General features: G+C 36.2%; 1 protein-coding gene across 1 annotated transcript in view; it reads right to left on the bottom strand.

The window, feature by feature from the left end:
* EcR (Ecdysone receptor) overlaps positions 1-18,915 on the bottom strand; it is a 289,167-nt gene that overhangs the window by 255,228 nt on the left and 15,024 nt on the right. The window lies entirely within an intron of this gene.

Raw genomic sequence — 18,915 nt, 5'->3', positions numbered from 1 at the left:
CTTGTGGAAAATGAAAAGAGCTTTTATAAAACCACTTTTTGTCAGTTTGACGGTCTGTGTGTGTCTCAAATATTCAACACTACAATACTTTGAAGCTGTGAAAAAAAAGCGTTTCGAAATTGACGCGATCAAACGATAATAAACAAAAAAAATCCCGAATAACACTTCCTGGGGTTGTTGTTAAAGTAATCCGGATTCATTTAAAGCACCTTGTATAATTTGTGTTTAACCAATGACTGCGGTCAAAATCGCAACTTGAAGTTCTTTTAGTACTAAACTCCATTTAGTACTAAACTGAGCGCTTGTATATTTCTAAAATAAAACTAACAATAAACAAAACACATCCGTCATGGAAAATAACGACTGTTTGAGCTGGGCTCTTCTAATTAACGAAACGCATTTTAGTTATATTTTCAAACGTATTTTCAAAAGGCTCAGAACAATGGACCACCGCAAATGTAATCAACCTCGCAACCATGTTGTGATGAATCGGTCAACAAATCCGCGTTGTACCCTTGCCCTTGGAAATGAAACGTACGGTCATTTCATTCCACATATACTGTACCTACAGCCACAACCAGCATCGAAAATAATCACCCACTCCATTCCAAAATCACCTCCCATCTCTACAGACTTGGGTCGAAAATTGCTCAGTTACCACCCAGCCATAATGCATTTGGTTGCCAAGTGAATGCACCGCTGCAATGAGTTAGCTAGACTGTTTGAATGTCAAACCAATGATCGGCGTCTGCGCAGACGCAATAAAAGAATAATTTATTCACGTCCGCGTAAATAAGATGATGGATCCACAAATTGAAAATTTAGACTGGGTTTGGCAACGGAAGCTCAATTGATAGGACACATCGTTTAGATTGGCTTTGCTCAATTGAGTTTACATTTTGCGGGCAGGATAATTTTCCGACTGGCGATAGCGTTCATGGTTTTGATTATTATTTTACCTGTATATTCGTGTCGTATCAGGAAGTCAAACAGCTGGCCGAATACTGTGCGGAGTGGCGATTACTCCACCGACAAGAGCGTGGCTCTTAAATTTAAGAAGAAAAGTAGGTATTCGCAAAGTATAACATTTCAGCGGGTCGGTAGAACTATAGCTATAGGGGGGAAATGCTCTCGCTCGGTGCATTCTTTTTTTTAGGCCGTCCTCTCGGGAACGAGGCTATGGCGGTTGTAGTAGAAGCCGCGTGCGATGTAAACGACTACGATGTCGTGGAATTTTGGCATGTTGAAGACGATTTCGGTCCAATTTAATTAGATATGCTGCTATCAGAAGACCCACATGATGAGTAGAAAGATAAACTAGATGGTATATTACACAGTACCAGATAATGTCTAGTGATTGAACAAGAAAAACCCTCATCAGCGCCACCTGCACGACCTGTGTCAATTGTTCCACAACGAGCATCTCCAGCTGAAAAATCAAGAACATCTACTCGGACACGAACTAGGGGCCGTCCCATGAATACATCCGCGGCTGTCCCTGAACAAACCACTAGCCCCAGATTCTGATCTACAGATTCAAAGACAAACATCTTACACGGGCCCTCATCTCTGAAAGGAAACAATTTCAAAGACAAGCCACATAACTATATTTCATGCCGTTAGGCCTGTCCAAACATCTTGTCGAATACTATAATAACAACTAGAATGACGATTTCTTAAAGTACTGAGTGTATCTACTAACAACAACTATATATTTACATGCGAAAAAAATGACATTAAACAAACAATGAAATTATAAAGCTTATTGGTATGCATAATATTAATGGGATGTTTTCAGTGCCTGAGAGTAAAAATATTAAAATAATGTTGGTTAGTGTTACTAAATGTTGGTTTTATTAGAAACTGGTGTTTTTATTGTGTTGTGTTACTAAGTTGCACGATCGTGCAGTCTACAAATTATTCCTGAGACACACGATCGTACACGCGATTTTCCTGAAAATGAAGCTTTTCAGATTTTTCCACTATTTTTCTCAAACCCTAGACCATTAGTAACAAACATAAATTTGTTTTTCGAATTTCATCACTTTACTTTTTCAGTTGTAAAGGGCTATTATAATTTTAGTAAATATGAGGTGCAACCAAAAGTCTACAAAGAATAACGTGATAAAATAGACTTTATGTTTAACAAAAATATGCTTATTACAAGTTAGCGTAGAAGCTCCTAAATTGTTTCTGCCTTCCTTAGATTAAATTATCCGCGCAAATCCCTATTTCCCTCACTAGGGCCCGGAATTTTGCGTGCGGCCATTGACAGATTGTATGGAAAATATGAAAAGCGGTAAACCGATAAAAAGCGGTGCTCTCTCCCTACAATCTGTCAATAGCCGTACGCAAAATTCCGGGCCCTATTCCTCACACATGAACCCGTTCAATTCGAAAACAGGCACGGCAAATAGTTCAAAGATTAAGTATACAGGAAATTTGATAGCTTTTTGATATCGGTTCCCAAATTAAGCAGCAGTCAGGTTCAATTTATTTCCTCTTGATCTCAGGGCAGGATGCGACACCTACTTAGGTACTTGGCCTAAATTGTGGGGCGGGCCATGTCGGCATATTTTAGGGTAAAGCAATTAATCACGGAACTTTCAGGCCTTTCAGCGTTCTTGTGGGGCTAGCCAAGTTTGCTACGCACGTTAATTAAGTCGTTGATAGTGAAATGCCGAAGCCTTTAACAGGTTTGATAGACTAAAGAGGCATCTAAATGGTGACGACCAGATGGCCTAGTGGTTCGAGAACCTGACTACGAAGCTTGAGGTCCCGGGTTCGATTCCCGTGTCGGGGCAGATATTTGTATGAAAAATACGAATGTTTGTTCTCGGGTCTTGGGTGTTTACGTATTTAAGTATGTATCTATCTATATAATTATATTTATACGTTGCTTAGTACCGATAACATAAGCTTTGCTAAGCTTACTTTGAGGCTAGGTCAATTGGTGTGAATTGTCCCGTGATATTTATTTATTTTATTTATTTAAATGTATTGTGAGCGTTCATTAGATTCTGATACGGCTTTAATTTGGTTAGTCTTGGCGTTATTTTAGCAAAAATGTAACAATCTGCCTCACTTTGTTTTGATATTTAGTTTGCAAAACAACATAATAAATTTATTTATAAACAAACAAATAATATATACAATAATTAACAGAAATCAATAAAAAAAGAACTAAAACTAACTTACTCTAATCCTAAAAATCTATATTTACAAATATCACCCAAGTCGTTGCTATTGCGCAGGGTTCCCATAAGGCTGGCTGCGTTTCCTCGTTGTATGCCAATATTTGTTTTTGGTTTATAGCAATGGATTGAATTTTGGAGTTTTTAGATGATAGTGTAAATTCGTGTTTCAGTCTTTAATGCTAAAGAAAGTCACAATTTACTGAATGTTTTTAATTCGTATGTTATTGATGTTGCCGTCGGCACTGTTTTGATTTTGTTTTCGTCGTTATTTCAGCCAGAATTATCAGTTATAATTCTAGCTAAGCCAAAAATTTAAACCGCCTAGAGACCTTATTGTCTAAGTAAAACACTTGGACTTTGAACTTTTCACCACTTCTTTCTGTCACGGCATAAGACAAATCTCTCTCTCTCTCTCTTTCTCTCTTAATATATTTTTTTATTGTGCCATTTTTTCGGCATAGTTTACATATATATCTGTGCAAAATTATAGCTTTCTAGCATTGATAGTCCCTGAGCAAAGCCGCGGACGGACAGACAGACAGACAGACAGACATGGCGAAACTATAAGGGTTCCGTTGACATTTTGTCTCCGGAACCCTAAAAAGTGACCATGCAATATTTACTCCCAGAACAATATTGGGGTTTTACCAAAGTCAAACGATGTTATATATAAGTATGCAGTCCAGCAAACAAAAATATTCGGCAAGCGGCAGGTACCGCCACATTTGTACAGCTATTGGTCAAAAAGTGCTCAGGTACACGGTTTTATTGCCAGTGAAATAAGACCGTCTTTAGAAACTTCTGGAAATTGTGGCAGTAAGACATTGCCAGTAAACTCGAAATTCGTTTTATTCACATTGCCAAGGGATTTTGCTGGTAACCATTGATTTGATGGATTCAGCCGCTTGCGTCATGTGTTTGTATAATTTCATATTCCGCCGAGACAGCTGTTGCTTCTACTGCTAGTTAGAGTTATCATATATCATATATGTTATCATATATGTTATAGGTTCGCCATGTCTGTCCGTCTGTCTGTCTGTCTGTCCGCGTGTAAGCTCAGAGACCGTTAGTACTAGAAAGCTGTAATTTGGCATGAATGTACATATCAGTCACGCCGACAAAGTGGTAAAAAAAAGTAAAAAAAAATTAAAAGGTACCTCCCATAGACGTAAAGTGGGGGTGATTCTTTTTCCTCGACTAACTCTATAGGGTATAGGGTATCGTTGGATATAGGTCTTTTAAAACCATTGGAGGGTTGCTGAGACGATTTTTCTACTCAGTGATCTGTTTGTGAAATATTCAACTTTAAAGTGCACATTTTCATTAAAATCGACCGCCCCCCCCTACCCCTCTAAAATGTTGGGTGCAAAAATTTGAAAAAATAATAAAATACCAAAGAAAGAAAAAATATACCAAATGTACAAGGAAAATTATAGCGGCTAAGATTACTTGAGAATTATTAGTCCTAAGGTATAAACTATACCTAAACTTGAAAGATTCCGTACACAATACGAAATCCTTAGAAAAATATTATTTGTTTTTTTTATAATGGCTACGGAACCCTATCCTGGGCGTGTCCGACAAGTTCTTGGCCGGTTTTTTATCATTATACTTATGAATATTGTTTGTGAACGTCCTCCTGCATTTTTGTTAATCTGTCGATCTGTCAGTCTGTTACCTCTACGTCTACACTCTACACGCTTAAACCGCTGAACAGATTAATGGCGAAACTTTCATAATTATCATTTCAATACTTGATTTATAGCTAAATACTAAACACGGGACTTATCACGCTAGTAATATTTACCTCGACGTTTCGACCACATCGCAGTGGCCGTGGTCACGAGTAGACACAAGTACGACACGCGAGTATGAGTAGTAGTAGTAAGGACGTGTTTATTATTAAGCTATGAGTGAAAATCACGAAAATTTAAAACATACTTGATTAAACTTATACTTGATTTGTTATTCTGTGATATTATGAATGTGGAAACATTAAATTTCAACAACAAATTGAAACAACGTATAGTCACCAGCACCAAGATCTGACACAACAAGCGTGCATAAATATCTGACACGATTCTATTTCTAGGCCCGGAAGGACGTGTCAGATATTTTTGCACCCTCCGCTGTGGCAGATATTAATGCTGGTGACTGTACAACCAAATTTTTGTATGCATTTCATCATCATAACAATCACAATGCGATAAGTTAAAAATTCACATAAAGTCACCTTGCTGCGTAAGCGACGTTTTTTTCAAACATCGTCAAACTCCAAAGCTCATTCTTGGGCGGGCTTTGTACAATAAAACAATAATTTTATCTCTTGAGCCACCGCAAACGGGCAGACTTGAATTGCTCTGCTGCGGTCCGCCACGGCTTTTCCTTTTTGACCCTTTCTGGACTTTCAATTATCCGCTTAAACCTAGCATAAATAAAGGCAGCTGCTGACGTAGATTTAACGTCTAATGGAACATGTGGTAGTTTGTCGTTATATTAACCTCTTTTAAGCTAGAGAGAAGGAAGAACGAGCGAGATCCGAGAGAAGACGCCTATTAACGTTATAAATATACTAAGAGTTAGCCCGCCCAAAAAGACCGTATGCGCATATATAAATAATAATATGCTAAGCAACTTTAGTTTCGTATTGCTTAAGATTTTTTTATGTTTCGGGAAGCGGGAATAAAAATTTTAATTCCACAATTCACGAGTATCGAAAAAAATGAGGAAAAGATGCTGTACTTACCTAAGAATTTTATAGTGTGCATTTGAATATATTTCTGTTTGCCGTGTGTTCTTACATGGAATACCGAAATTATTTAGTAGCAAAGCAATTCTAGTTACCATGTTGAAATTTTGCAAAACTTATCCTTGTGTTCGCCTACATGATAAAAGGAATATTCAAGCTCATAAGTCCCAAAAGGTAGGTACTGTGGGGTCTGTAACTTGGTAAGAGCTTAGGTAATGAGGATCTACGCGCGTGACTCTAAACTCAGTTGAAATGAAATGGATATTTCTTCAATCATTTATATTTTATTATAGAGCTTATTAATAGTTTACAAAGATAGTTTCAGCCGCTCAGGCTGTCGGGAGCAATCTGTGTCCTGGTGTATACCGCTAGCAATCGTACATAATAAAACCAATCTACCTTCATACATAATAAAACCAATCTAGCCTGCCAGGTGGTCCGTTTCACCACCTGCCAGCGGTATACAGCCTAGCCCCTACAGTACCTACGAGTACTCTTTGCTGTGCCTTGATGTATCAGTGCCTTTGCTCAAATTTAAAGAAACAGTAAAATCATACAATCTATAACAACAGAAGCAAATTTAGGTCACCCGACACTCACTCACACATACATGAACCCATACAAGCACACACTAATGTACTCACAACGACTCACATTCTCACACACACAAAACAAGCAAACACGCTCACACACACACATACCCACACACTTATCACACTTTCAACATATAATCAGAAAATGCTTGTTTTTTATTTGTAACTAGCTGTTGCCCGCGGCTTCGCCCCCGTTGTATTTTTTCTGTATTTTCTTCCATAAAAACCTTCTCCAGGCAGTAACGAACACAACAAAAAAAGAGTTAGCGAAATCGGACCAGTGGTTCCCGAGTTTTGCGCTTAGCAACACATTTTACGATTCATGTTTATTTATATAGAAGAAGATCATTTTTATTTATATAGATTACTTTCGTTTGTTATTTTAATTATTTTTTTACTATACGTCTTCAAATAATGATTTTGTAGCATAATAATGTTACAACTAACCTCCGCTAAAGGGGCCGGTCTGAAAATCAGCGCTGGGTGCATGCTGCCATGTGTTCAGCATTCGCTGAGATTGGTACCCATTGCCGGAACGTAGGTAGCTGGGTTATTTATTTCCAATTTTTTGATCCTGTTCTGAATTTGATTGATACTCAACTAAATATGTAATTATGTGGTAATTATGTTGTGGCAATAAATGATTTTTTATTTTATTTTATTTTTTATTTTAGTCAAAAATATTCCAAACGTTTGCTCTGTTAAGTAGACAGCAAAGAGCTCCTTTACATCATCATTATCATCATCTCAGCCGTAGGACGTCCACTGTTGGACATAGGCCTCCCCCATAGACCTCCAATCGCTCCGGTTGGCAGAGCGGCCTGCATCCACCGTGAACCCGCAGCTTTAACCAGGTCATCCGTCCATCTCGTTGGTGGACGTCCTACGCTGCGCTTGCCGATTCGCGGTCTCTCTCTCTCTCTCTTACATGACACTTTTTTATACTAAGCGCTTTCGAAAAAAACTTACAGGAAGTAGTCGTTACTCACTTGTTACAATACCAGTAAACAAACCCTCAACGTATTTCTAGCGATATATACACGACTGTTAAGCGTAAGGCAGGATAAGGTAGTTACGATCTCCACTTATTATGGCATTCGACAAGTTCACAACGTACGAATAAACACAAGCTTCGTGATACGTTTTTGCACCAGACGATAACACGTCAGACACAGTATGCGTCAAGTTGGCGTGCCTGCTGAAGATATTCGGAATTTAAGTTAACCAGTAGTATATAAAAAGGAATATTGATAGCCTTAAATTGAAGTTCTAGCGATACAACTGTTATTTGCGGATATGCTATATCATGTAACGTATTATCAAACGTATTATCCATTAGGTTACTGGATCATATCCGGTTCGAAGGACCAATAATACCAAAAATAACATCACTTTTCTGAAGAACTACACTTTAATCCTGCAAAGGACCCCGGACCTTAAGTATGTAAAATATGGTTGCAGTTAAATATCCTGAGATTTTAATATGATATAGATTTCAAAGTTCTGAACAAACGTCTGTGAAAAACTAAACTAAATTCTGCAAGGGACCCGGATACAGAAATAATTGAAATTTATAACATATGGAAATCACAGGATATTTAACTGAAACCACATTTTCTATACTTTAGGTCCGGGGTCCTTTTGTCCTGGTTTTAAATTTTGTAAAAAACATTCAGTTCGACATTTGGCCGTTTTTTTTATATAATCCCTTTTTATCTCCGTCGGCCTCACCGACTTGACACTCACGGGATCCGCATAACACGTCACATCGCATTAAGACGCTACCGTACCGCAAGACCTCGGGCCTTTCCGATCGTTGACCGATCTTTTGCCGTACGATAAAATTATCTTATTTTTATGCTAATTTTAAGTCCAACGATATAGTTTTGACCTAGCCTATTCAGTTTCGAGACAGTAAATCTATTAAAAAAAAATCTATTGTAGCGGTCCTAGCGCCATCTAGTCGTTCATAGAGGAACTGTTACGATGCATATGTAGCTGGCGCGGATGATTCTTGTTCTACATTATGCTATCATAGTTTTTAAGACTCGGATACAAACTCAACTTAGTTAATGGGCCCGAGAGTGACATAGGCTACTTTTGTTCCTCAGGGAATAGCGCGCGATAACCGAATTCGACGCGAGCGAAGCCGCGGGCAAAAGCTAGTTCTTATTATAAATTAAAAGCAATTAAAACCGGAATAAAAAAACTGTAGCATTAATTCACAATCTATTAGTAGGTATTCCTATGGAAAACGATGAGAAGACTAGACATTTAAATTTACACATAACGATTATTTTTTTAATAACAGGCATGGAAATAAAGGCATAAAATTATGTAACTCAACTATTTAAATTAAACTATAAACTGTATTAAGTTAGTAAGTAAAAAGTTAAGAGCAGAGTAAATGCTAGCTTTTTCTTCTAAATTACAATTATTCCCACAACGACGGGCGTAATGAAACAATTTTGCAAAAATGCGCAGCAAATTACAGAATACTCCGCTATGCAGTCTAGCATTGCTAACAAAAGTGTCGGCGCGGCATTTTTCTCCTTCTATTTGAGAGAAGGAAATATTTTCTAAAATTATACGATGTTGGTCTTTTAATCTTGGGTAAGTACTAGTTTACGAGTAAATAATCAAGCCATAGAAGGGCTATTACGAAGCTAGACATACGAGTATAAATAAAAGACTTCAAGTTTCTAGCGTTATACTGCAAAATATCACCAGTAAAACATCCTGCTAAGCCGAATTTTGGAGACGTAAGCAAAACAACGGCTCACATCTAAAGGTTACAACCAATTAGTCTTTTTCAACTAAAAAAAGTACGAAGTATAATCGCCTCGGCGATGATGGCGCGAGCCGCTGACTGGCTGCCCGCATTGTTTTAATTTGTATTAAACCACTCGAAACGTCACCTTGACGGCAAACCAGAGGACACGTTGGTTTTATTTTTTGCTTAAATCTTTTTGCGTCGATACATAATATCGGTTCACAATGGTGCTGGATTTGAAAGGAATACATTAGCAGTGCGGTCGACGGCTCCAGCCGACGCGGCTAACAATGTGTGACAGATCGAATACACCGCGGCAAGATAATGTCCTGTAATTTACTGAACCGATGTCGGCGAGAGAAATATATTGGCGCGCTTAGGCGTCTTGTTGGCTGATTTTTTGCACCATGCGTCTAAAAATTGTCACTCTAAGTCTTTTTTAGGACAACCTTGCAACACTCTGCGATGTTATCCTAGAGGACGGTTCTATGTTTTATGTCAATTTCTAAGTAGAATTTAGTGTGTGCCATACAGATCATCTATCGTTCGTTTCGACTATGGAAAAACTAAGTATGGCCTATGATGATTTATAAATTTAATCAAGGAACAATCGATAAATGGATGCATTCTATAATCGGGCACGTTAATCCAGAACAATCAAATTGTGATGAAAAAGAAAGCAAGAAAGAAATAAAACTTTTTCGAGACAAAAATAGTAAATACGACATCTTTGAATTAAAATTATCGCGTAGTTTGCAAAAAATATGAACGGGCTACTCACGTATAAATCATCATCATCATCATCCCAGCCTATATACGTCCCACTGCTGGGCACAGGCCTCCTCTCAGAACAAGAGGGCTTGGGCTATAGTTCCCACGCGGGGCCCAGTGCGGATTGGGAACTTCACACGCACCATTGAATTGCTTCGCAGGTTTGTGCAGGTTTCCTCACGATGTTTTCCTTCACCACAAAGCTCGTGGTAAATGTCAAATGTAATTCCGCACATGAATTTAGAAAAACTCAGAGGTGCGAGCCGGGGTTTGAACCCACGACCCTCTGTTTGAGAGGCGATAGGTCAAACCACTAGGCCACCACGACTTTTTACGTATAAATAGTTAAGACATATTTTTATAAAATCAGTACAGGATAAAACAGAGACAGGCTGTCATGAAATGGTAAAATAATGCTGGAACTTGCAAGAAACAATTAAAATTCCATTCTGAAGGTACTTAGGTTCAATTGTAGGTACAACTGAAGTAAAAACTATGCTAAAAATAACCTAACTAAATATAATTCGCCTAAGTTTTGTATTCATTTTATGCTTTTTGTATTGGGTATTTGAATATCTTATTTATAGCTAAAGCGGATGGGTAAGCAATTTTTCTAGCTCTAGAGTTACTTTCATTTCTTCTGCTGCCTTTCCAATACAAGATGGCTGTCGGATAATTTTGATAATGATTTTATAATATTGTAAGTACAATGAAACCATATTATAAAATACATGTACGTAATTTTAATTAGTCTGGCAATCAAAACCTTTCCCAACTTTGTATAAAATATGTATACAAACATGTATTGAAAATTTTCTCATTCCAGCGTAACATTTACAGCATCTCATTAGAAATTACAGGTATTTAATATCACACTTCCCGCGTTAAATTTCATTCATTTGTTTGAGAACCCATTGAAGATCCTTGACTTGACATGATACCAGTAAACAAAAGGGGCTTCTACGCTAAGGCACTGTGCAAACCGGTAAGAGAACTAAACGGTTTAATTTGACTTAATAGGTCAGTTTACAGTCCTTGATTATCATTTATTTATTCAAGAAGAACCGAGAGCAAATTTAAGGATGTACCTAATGCGTAGTAGGTACGTTAACATTTTCTAAGACTTAACGGCATTGAAATTTGAAATTAGCTAAGGACTGCATTAACCTAAACGTGCCTAAACATTTAACTAAAAGGAAAAATAGGTACTAATTATTAATGGCGCTCTCAATTAAAATACATCCTTAAATCTTGATTCACAGTTAATTTTGACAGCTAGTTATTCGAAAGCAGTGCCTTCGCTTCGCCCTGGAAACTAGAAACCCAAACACAATGCCCTGCTTTTCCTGGTTATTTCTGTCAAGATTGTCTACTCCCGTTGCCTGGACAATTAGTTAAGTACTAAAGTATGTATGTAGTATGTAAACTCATTTTTGTACAAAATAAGTAACAAACACAATCGACAGATATTGAGATATATGTACAAAGGCGAACTTATCCCTACGAGCATTACGAGTATTATGAGGCGCCTATAAAAACTACTTACGTATACAATATTTGACACAGTAACAAAATTGGTCTTAGGACGAGGAAAAAATTTAAAAGTCTTGTAAGAAGATGTTTCTAAACATACCTTTAGGGCTGGCATGGCCAGCCTCGGAATTCAATTAGTTTATACCGGAGAGATTGATAGAGTCTTGCCGTTATTGGAGGTATTCGTCACGGGTATTAATTGGCCCTTTCCACCTTTATTAGGCCCATGTGTTAGCTGTTCAGTGGACGTGTTGATGTTAAGTATTGATACACTACGAGTACACAACGTGGAGAGAGGATATATTTCTTCGATTCAAATAGTGTCAAGAAAAAAAAATGCTCATTATGACATGGCCATTGCACTTCCTGTAAACATTAAAAAGGTAATGTGTGAAAGTAGGGGTAAAGGTAATCTCACTTTTCACTTAACATGCTCTTAAAATAAATAAATAAATAAATATCACGGGACAATTCACACCAATTGACCTAGTCCCAAAGTAAGCTTAGCAAAGCTTGTGTTATGGGTACTAAGCAACGGATAAATATAATTATATAGATAGATAGATACATACTTAAATACATAGTAAACACCCAAGACCCGAGAACAAACATTCGTATTTTTCATACAAATATCTGCCCCGACACGGGAATCGAACCTGGGACCTCAAGCTTCGTAGTCAGGTTCTCTAACCACTAGGCCATCTGGTCGTCTACAAAAAAATGTTACATTAGTCTCTGCATATCGGGACGGGACTAAAGCTCATTTTTATTCTCTAGTTACTAAGTGTTTTTTTTTATTTACGTTGGAAACAGCCAACACGGTGTTTGTGAATGGTAGTTTTTTAGGACGTGGAAATAACCTCCAAATGCCAACTGTGCAAAAATATTTAAAAAAAAACACGATTTAGTTTCGTGAAACTAAATAAATGATTACGAATATGAATCTATTCAATCATATTAAGGATTAATTCATTTTATTATGCAAAGTACAAATAGTTTTAAAATAGTTTTTAATTTTTAAACATTTAGAACGTCACTTCATAAACAATAAGAAAAGAAAAAACCGCGCAACTTTTTTTTTCTATTTGAATTTTGAACAGATGGCTTGCCTTGCCCATTAGTCGAGCGTACGTTTTTAAAAAGTAATATTGTAATTTTGAACAGAACGCTGTTTTTTTCCTCGCATTCAATGTGAAAAGTAGAGTGTTTAACGCAAGACTTATTCAATTTAGGCTATAACAAGCACTTATGAATGTCAAAAAAAAAACTACCACCGGTTCGGAAAAACCTCTGCTGAGAAGAATCCGGCAAGAAACTCAACGAGGTATATATATATTTTAAACAGGTTTACAATATTATTAAATGATATGTATTAATCGTGCCCATCATTGAAATTGCACCCTACTGATCTAATCCGGCACCAGTTCTAGCCCCAACTAGTTAATGATACTATCGGTATAATGAATTTTCTTAAAGTTCTACTCCATTATCAGAGGTTGGCCGTTAGCTCTGATTTCTCCCTGTCTTAAGCCATGTAACGGTTCGGATGTGTCACACGACCGTCACTGGGAATAAATTAGTAGAAAATTGTTAGTGGGGCCATCTATGAAGGTTAGATAGAAACTCGAAACAAAAACATGTCGACAAAGACAGTTAAATAAGAGTAATTGAGATTAGAATGTCGACGTAATTAAAGCAGGGATAATTTAGCAGTCAATTTAATGAGTAAAGGTTAAATTTAATTGGAGATTAGAATTGTGTTGTTTGGGTAAAATAATTAATGTAAAGAAACGCCATCTATGGTCAATTAGAGGAATTAATAGTAGGCGCCATGGAAAATAGTGCGCTAATGCCGAACTGGGTTTAGCGGCAGATTAACCTGAGAGGCTATTTAGTTAGTTTCACGTGGGAATTATAGAGGTCGCTTTTGGTAATGGAAATGTAAATTTTATCTAAAAACAGGAAATATGGTCACAAATTCATCAAAAATAGACATTATATAGTAATAGCATCATTAGTATTAGTCTACAGTAGATCTTAGATACATTTGATGTTAATAATTATGTTAATTTAAAGAAATATCAACGGAAGCATCATGGAAACGGCAAGTTGTCGAAATTAGCTAAATAAGTTAAGAAAAACCGAAAATGCAAGCATTACGTAATCGTAGTATAGATCATTGGTTCATTATCTATTATAAATTTAAGTTTTCATTCAAAACGGAGTAGTATTAGCAGAGTAATTACACATTTAGTTAAGACGAAATTACAAGTATCTTGTCACACTGATTCAAAGTAGGGACGTGACGAAAGTGCAAGCAAAATTTGAAAGGCGTTAATACGACAAAGGAAACTATGAATAAATGGCGCGAGTTGGGGATACCAGTTAATAATTGTAGGCAAATTAGCTATTTTATAACGAACAATAGAAGTATGTAATTGGCTATTTATATTCAAAGAGTGTAGGGAGTAATAAGTAGAAAATTATCATTAGAAGTAAGATTATTTTTAGATAGGTTAAGGAAATTAAAACGTTGAGGTAAAATTGAAGTATTTGACAAATACATATAAATAATTATTGAAAATTATTGTTGTAGCACAATATAAAAATGGAACGTATTTACTAGAATAGTTAAGCTAGGATAGTGTCAAGATAAATAGGAAATTTTAGTTCAAAAATAAACTTTACGGTTAAAATTTGGCTATTTTGAGATAAGGATTTGGCAGAAGAAAAAGCGAGAGCGGGCAATGTCAACGTTTTCGACTTTGGTAAGCTTGGCGTCGTTTGGTCGCTTGGCGCGAAAATACCAGAGGTCCCGGGAGAGAAGCTATAAATAGAGGTGACACAAAAAGGGCGGGAGCCAGATGGATTTAGATTTCGTAGAGTCAACATCGTTATTTTGCTAGTCGGGGGGTTTAGTTTCTGTGCGCCATTTTGTTAACAAATTAGAGTCAATAGAATCGGGTAAAAATTATTTCATTAATTTTAATTGGGGTTTTTGATTTTATTTAATTTTAATTAATTTTAATTTACAAGAAATGTGAGTATTTCTTCAGGAAGTAAAGTGTCGGGGTCTTGATCATTAATCTGCGGAATAATGATTAACTCTCTGGTTTTTTAACTATTTGTGAAATATTTAGTGCTGATTTTCATTCGGAAAATCTTTGTGTGAGGGAAACTTTGCGGTCTTGTGGCGGTGAAGTCCTTTATTTGTTCTTGTAGTGTGGAGTGATCGTTTTATAGCGTTTCATTTCAGCCTACGTATATTTTGTACTAACCCATAACTTTTCTGTGTTTTTCCCAACTTAATGGAAATGACTTTGGTTCCTCCATAACGTACCTTGGTTGAGCTTTAAGTCCGTCTATATCGTCTGACACCTAACGGTGACAACCGTGGACGAAATAGGCTTCCACTTCCTGAAGCTGTGGCGGCTTCAGCGGCAAAATACTGTCGTACCAGCCACCAGTGGATTCTGTTTGTCTTTTGTAACGACTAAGTAGCGCTCGTCGAAGTGAATGCGTGTCTTGTTGACGCTTAGTTTGTACTTAAGAAACTCAGAATTCCTGTCCCCTATTTATTTACGTATTTATGCACAACGTTAGGTATTCTGCTGTTCCGCGGGCTCTCCGTCATAGGGACTTTCCTTCGGGAAAGTTGAGAGCTCAGCACCATTTAGGGACCGATAGGGCTTTAGGTATACACACCATCATTGTTGATAGGAGAGTAGAAGAAATTCATTGCACCGTGAATTTCTACATTACACTAAATGTACATGTGGGATTAATTCCCTAGTTTTGCTAATCACAGACAGAGAGTAGGGGCCTCAGGCAAGCTTAAAGTACAATTGTAGGATTTATTAGGGCTATATAGGTAGGGAAGTTCATAGGGCTTAGCTAGAGTAGCGTTTCCTTACACCGGGAAAAGTTACTATTTTAACTCACCACACAATTAGTTCACCTATGAGGGTTTTCCTCCAAATTGCTAAACTTCAACACAGAGCTAGGGAAAGCTTAAACTCGCACACACATAGTTTTAAGGCATAAACTAGATTTTAAGAAAATAAAATAAAACATAAAATTTATTTAAGTACTTACGTCAAAACTTCATTATACAAAACTTAGTTCATAAGAACTTGACTACGAATAACTTTATTAAAATTAGTAAGTTGACTTCAATTTAAAACCAAAATACGGTTTGATCATTTTGTTAAGAGTAAATAACAATAACATATTTTAGCTGTCTTTCCTATAATGAATAAGCGGGAATTGATATGACACGATCTCATAGCTAAGTGGACAATTAAATGCCAGATAACTTACTGAATAATATTTAACACAATTATCATCTAATTTCGATTTGAATTACGATTGCCAGCTAAAATAAGCTTTGTTTTGATAAAATTAATATCAAACATCATATTCATACTTTTGATTAAGATCTCATCAAATTATGTCTAGTAATAAGTTAGAGATAAAATCGTAGAGGGTTTTGGACCATCTATCAATTAAAATACAAAAGTCTATCGTGTTATAAATACATACTATCTGTTTTAATTGTCGTTCTAACATTGAATGAACGGATGTAGAAATCCTGACTACGGTCGATAGCTTACGTTGACACATACCAGGCAACAGTCTATCTGGAAATTTATGTACTTTTCATTCGATCTCGATTTAAACATAATTGATTAAGGATCGATAGTTGAAACAGTTTATTGTTCATTTAAAATATATGAATTGAGACAAAACTAGTCATAGACGAGTCCAAAACCTAATACAGAGGTTATCTTGAATACCCAAGGGTTATCTAGTTATAAGCTAGTTAGATTATTATTAACGCTTGTGTTCTGGGCGTAAAGTATAGAAATCGGTACTTACTTTCTGCTTTACTCCGGTAACGCCAAATGCTGGTAGAACTAGAAAATAGACTAAGTAGATAGCTCATAAAATAAGTGAAAGTCACTATGAGATTAGTAATTATACCAAAATAAAATTATGTCAAATTAGACATTTCATATATCTAAGATAGATAAGACATAATCTAAATTAAGAGATACTAGTGCCTATAGTAAATGAATAGCTGTAGTGTCTAAACTCATTCCTGAACTAATTATCAAAGTTATAATTAAGCATCTCATAGAGTATTCTAATATAAGCATAGAATAAGTAACCATAAGTCTAAAATTAGATTCAACTTGTTACAAAACATTGTGTTTGTATTTCCATACTTTGATTTGAATGCACCGAAAGTTAGTGCTTAGTCTAGTAAAATCACAACTTGACATATCCATAAGAGATATATTGCTCTGGTGTGCGAAAGGAAAGGATCGGGTGGCTGGAAGAGATCCTCCGAGACCTCAGGTCTCGGTATTAAACTTAGTTTTAAGTCAAATAGATTCAGAAGTAATACAAACACAAACTCTATCCGTAGTAGAAATATTTCCTCTCATTTTTCCAAACTGATTATTCTAGGTAACCTGAAAGATCCATTTCTAGAACTATCCAGTCTAAACATACTAGCATATCTAAATTCACATCTCAGTAATTAAAGTTTCACCCTAAAGTTCAGTAGAGTTCAATCTAGAGTCATAATTATCACAAAGTTAGGTACTGCTTAATTAATTATAACATTAGAAACACAACTGTAGGCTTTTCAAATTAATTCTCAAATAAAAGCACTTAGGTTATTGCTGGGCATAAGGTAGGTTCCTAATCCACTAGACGATTCACGATCACAAGGCCATAAATTAATTTAAGTTAAATCACCATAGCGTTACCACAAGTTAAGTGTAGTATTAAGTAGGTTAAGAAGGGGTAGTTAGTTAGTCTTTAAAATTAGCTATTAATTCAAGGCCAGTATAATTAAAAATAAAGCCATCAAAAGACTGTTACAATTTGTTGGCCGTGACCAGCATAAGTACAGTCAAGTACAAGTACAATTAAAGAAAATAAAAAAAATACTTATTATATCATCACCTATTACTACTATCATCATAAGCCTGTTACAATAGGTTAGCCATGACCAGGATTCATTTAGTAATATTATTGATCTTCAAGGGCTTATTACAATATGGTATGCCATGACCAGGAAGAACTTAATTTAATTTTACTTAAGTAATTTAGTTTGGTGTTAGTTTAATCATAGTCTGTTTACAGTTTGCAAAGCTGTGAGCTAGAATACAAACAAAAGTAGAAAGAAAATCATGACCAAAATGAGTATTTAATTAATAACATAGATAAAAATAATAACAAGTGTTGTAAATAAAAAGATTTGAGGTTAAGAATTAATTTAGAAGTAGATTGTAAGTAAGTAATTAAAAGATAGGTAATATAGCATAAAATCAGTAACGTTTTCCAAAACAGTGGTTGTTCTTTTAGACTGCCACAATTTGCTGTTCGTGAAATGGAGTTTGAGATTAATTTGAATTAAGTTGTGATAGTATAGAGAATCAGCTCTCTCATTCTGAGAGGAGACCTGTGTGCTTAGTAGTGGGATATGCATGGACTGGGGTGATGATGATGATGATTATAATCAGTGTTATAGCAGTATGGATAGGAATAACTTGAGAATAGTTTAATAATTTAATAAATTTAGCGGTCACAACATAAAGAACTTCTTGTCGAAATGAAGACGGTCGTAAGCACTTCCTATTTTTAATTCACTTCACTAAAAACACTGAGATAGTTTATTCTTGATTGACGAACATCACAGAAGTAAGACGAGGGTCCACCCTTGGTTAAAGCTGCAATGATCACAAGATCTAGGCGTGATGTAGGAGTAATCGATGCACTGTTTTCTTCGGCCTTAGTAATGAATAGTTAGTAGAATTAGAAGTAGCGTAGACAGTTTAGTAATATCAGATTTGAGAGCTAAGCGGATTCAAAACTCAAATAAAAGTAGCGTTTGCTTTTGTTGCGAGCAAAGAGTATAGGTTGCGAGTTGACAGTTAGAAGTTAGAACTGCAGGACTACTACAAACTCGAAAATCAAAGTTCGTATCGCATCGTCTCTTTTACTCGCGTATTGAATGACTTAGGCGTCGGCGGGACGGCAACATGCGAGGTTCGAGTTTTGCACTTCGTGGTATAGGGCCAGACTTCACACATGCGCATGCGTAGACGTGAAACAAGACGCCATTTTAGATATAAAAACAATACCGGTCAAACGTTATTTCATACATCAAAAGTTAGAGAGAGATAGCAATATTTTAGTTTAAGCCCAAGCAAAGCTCGGTTGCCAGGTATTTTTAAGTAATAGGGGAAATGATTTATGAATCATGCATTAATTACTCAGGATTAG

The sequence above is a fragment of the Choristoneura fumiferana genome, chromosome 5, assembly GCF_025370935.1.
Source record: "Choristoneura fumiferana chromosome 5, NRCan_CFum_1, whole genome shotgun sequence".
NCBI classification, from domain to species: Eukaryota; Metazoa; Arthropoda; class Insecta; order Lepidoptera; family Tortricidae; genus Choristoneura; species Choristoneura fumiferana.
Note: the sequence above shows the minus strand (reverse complement) of the source record. Positions and strands in the feature narration are given on the sequence as shown.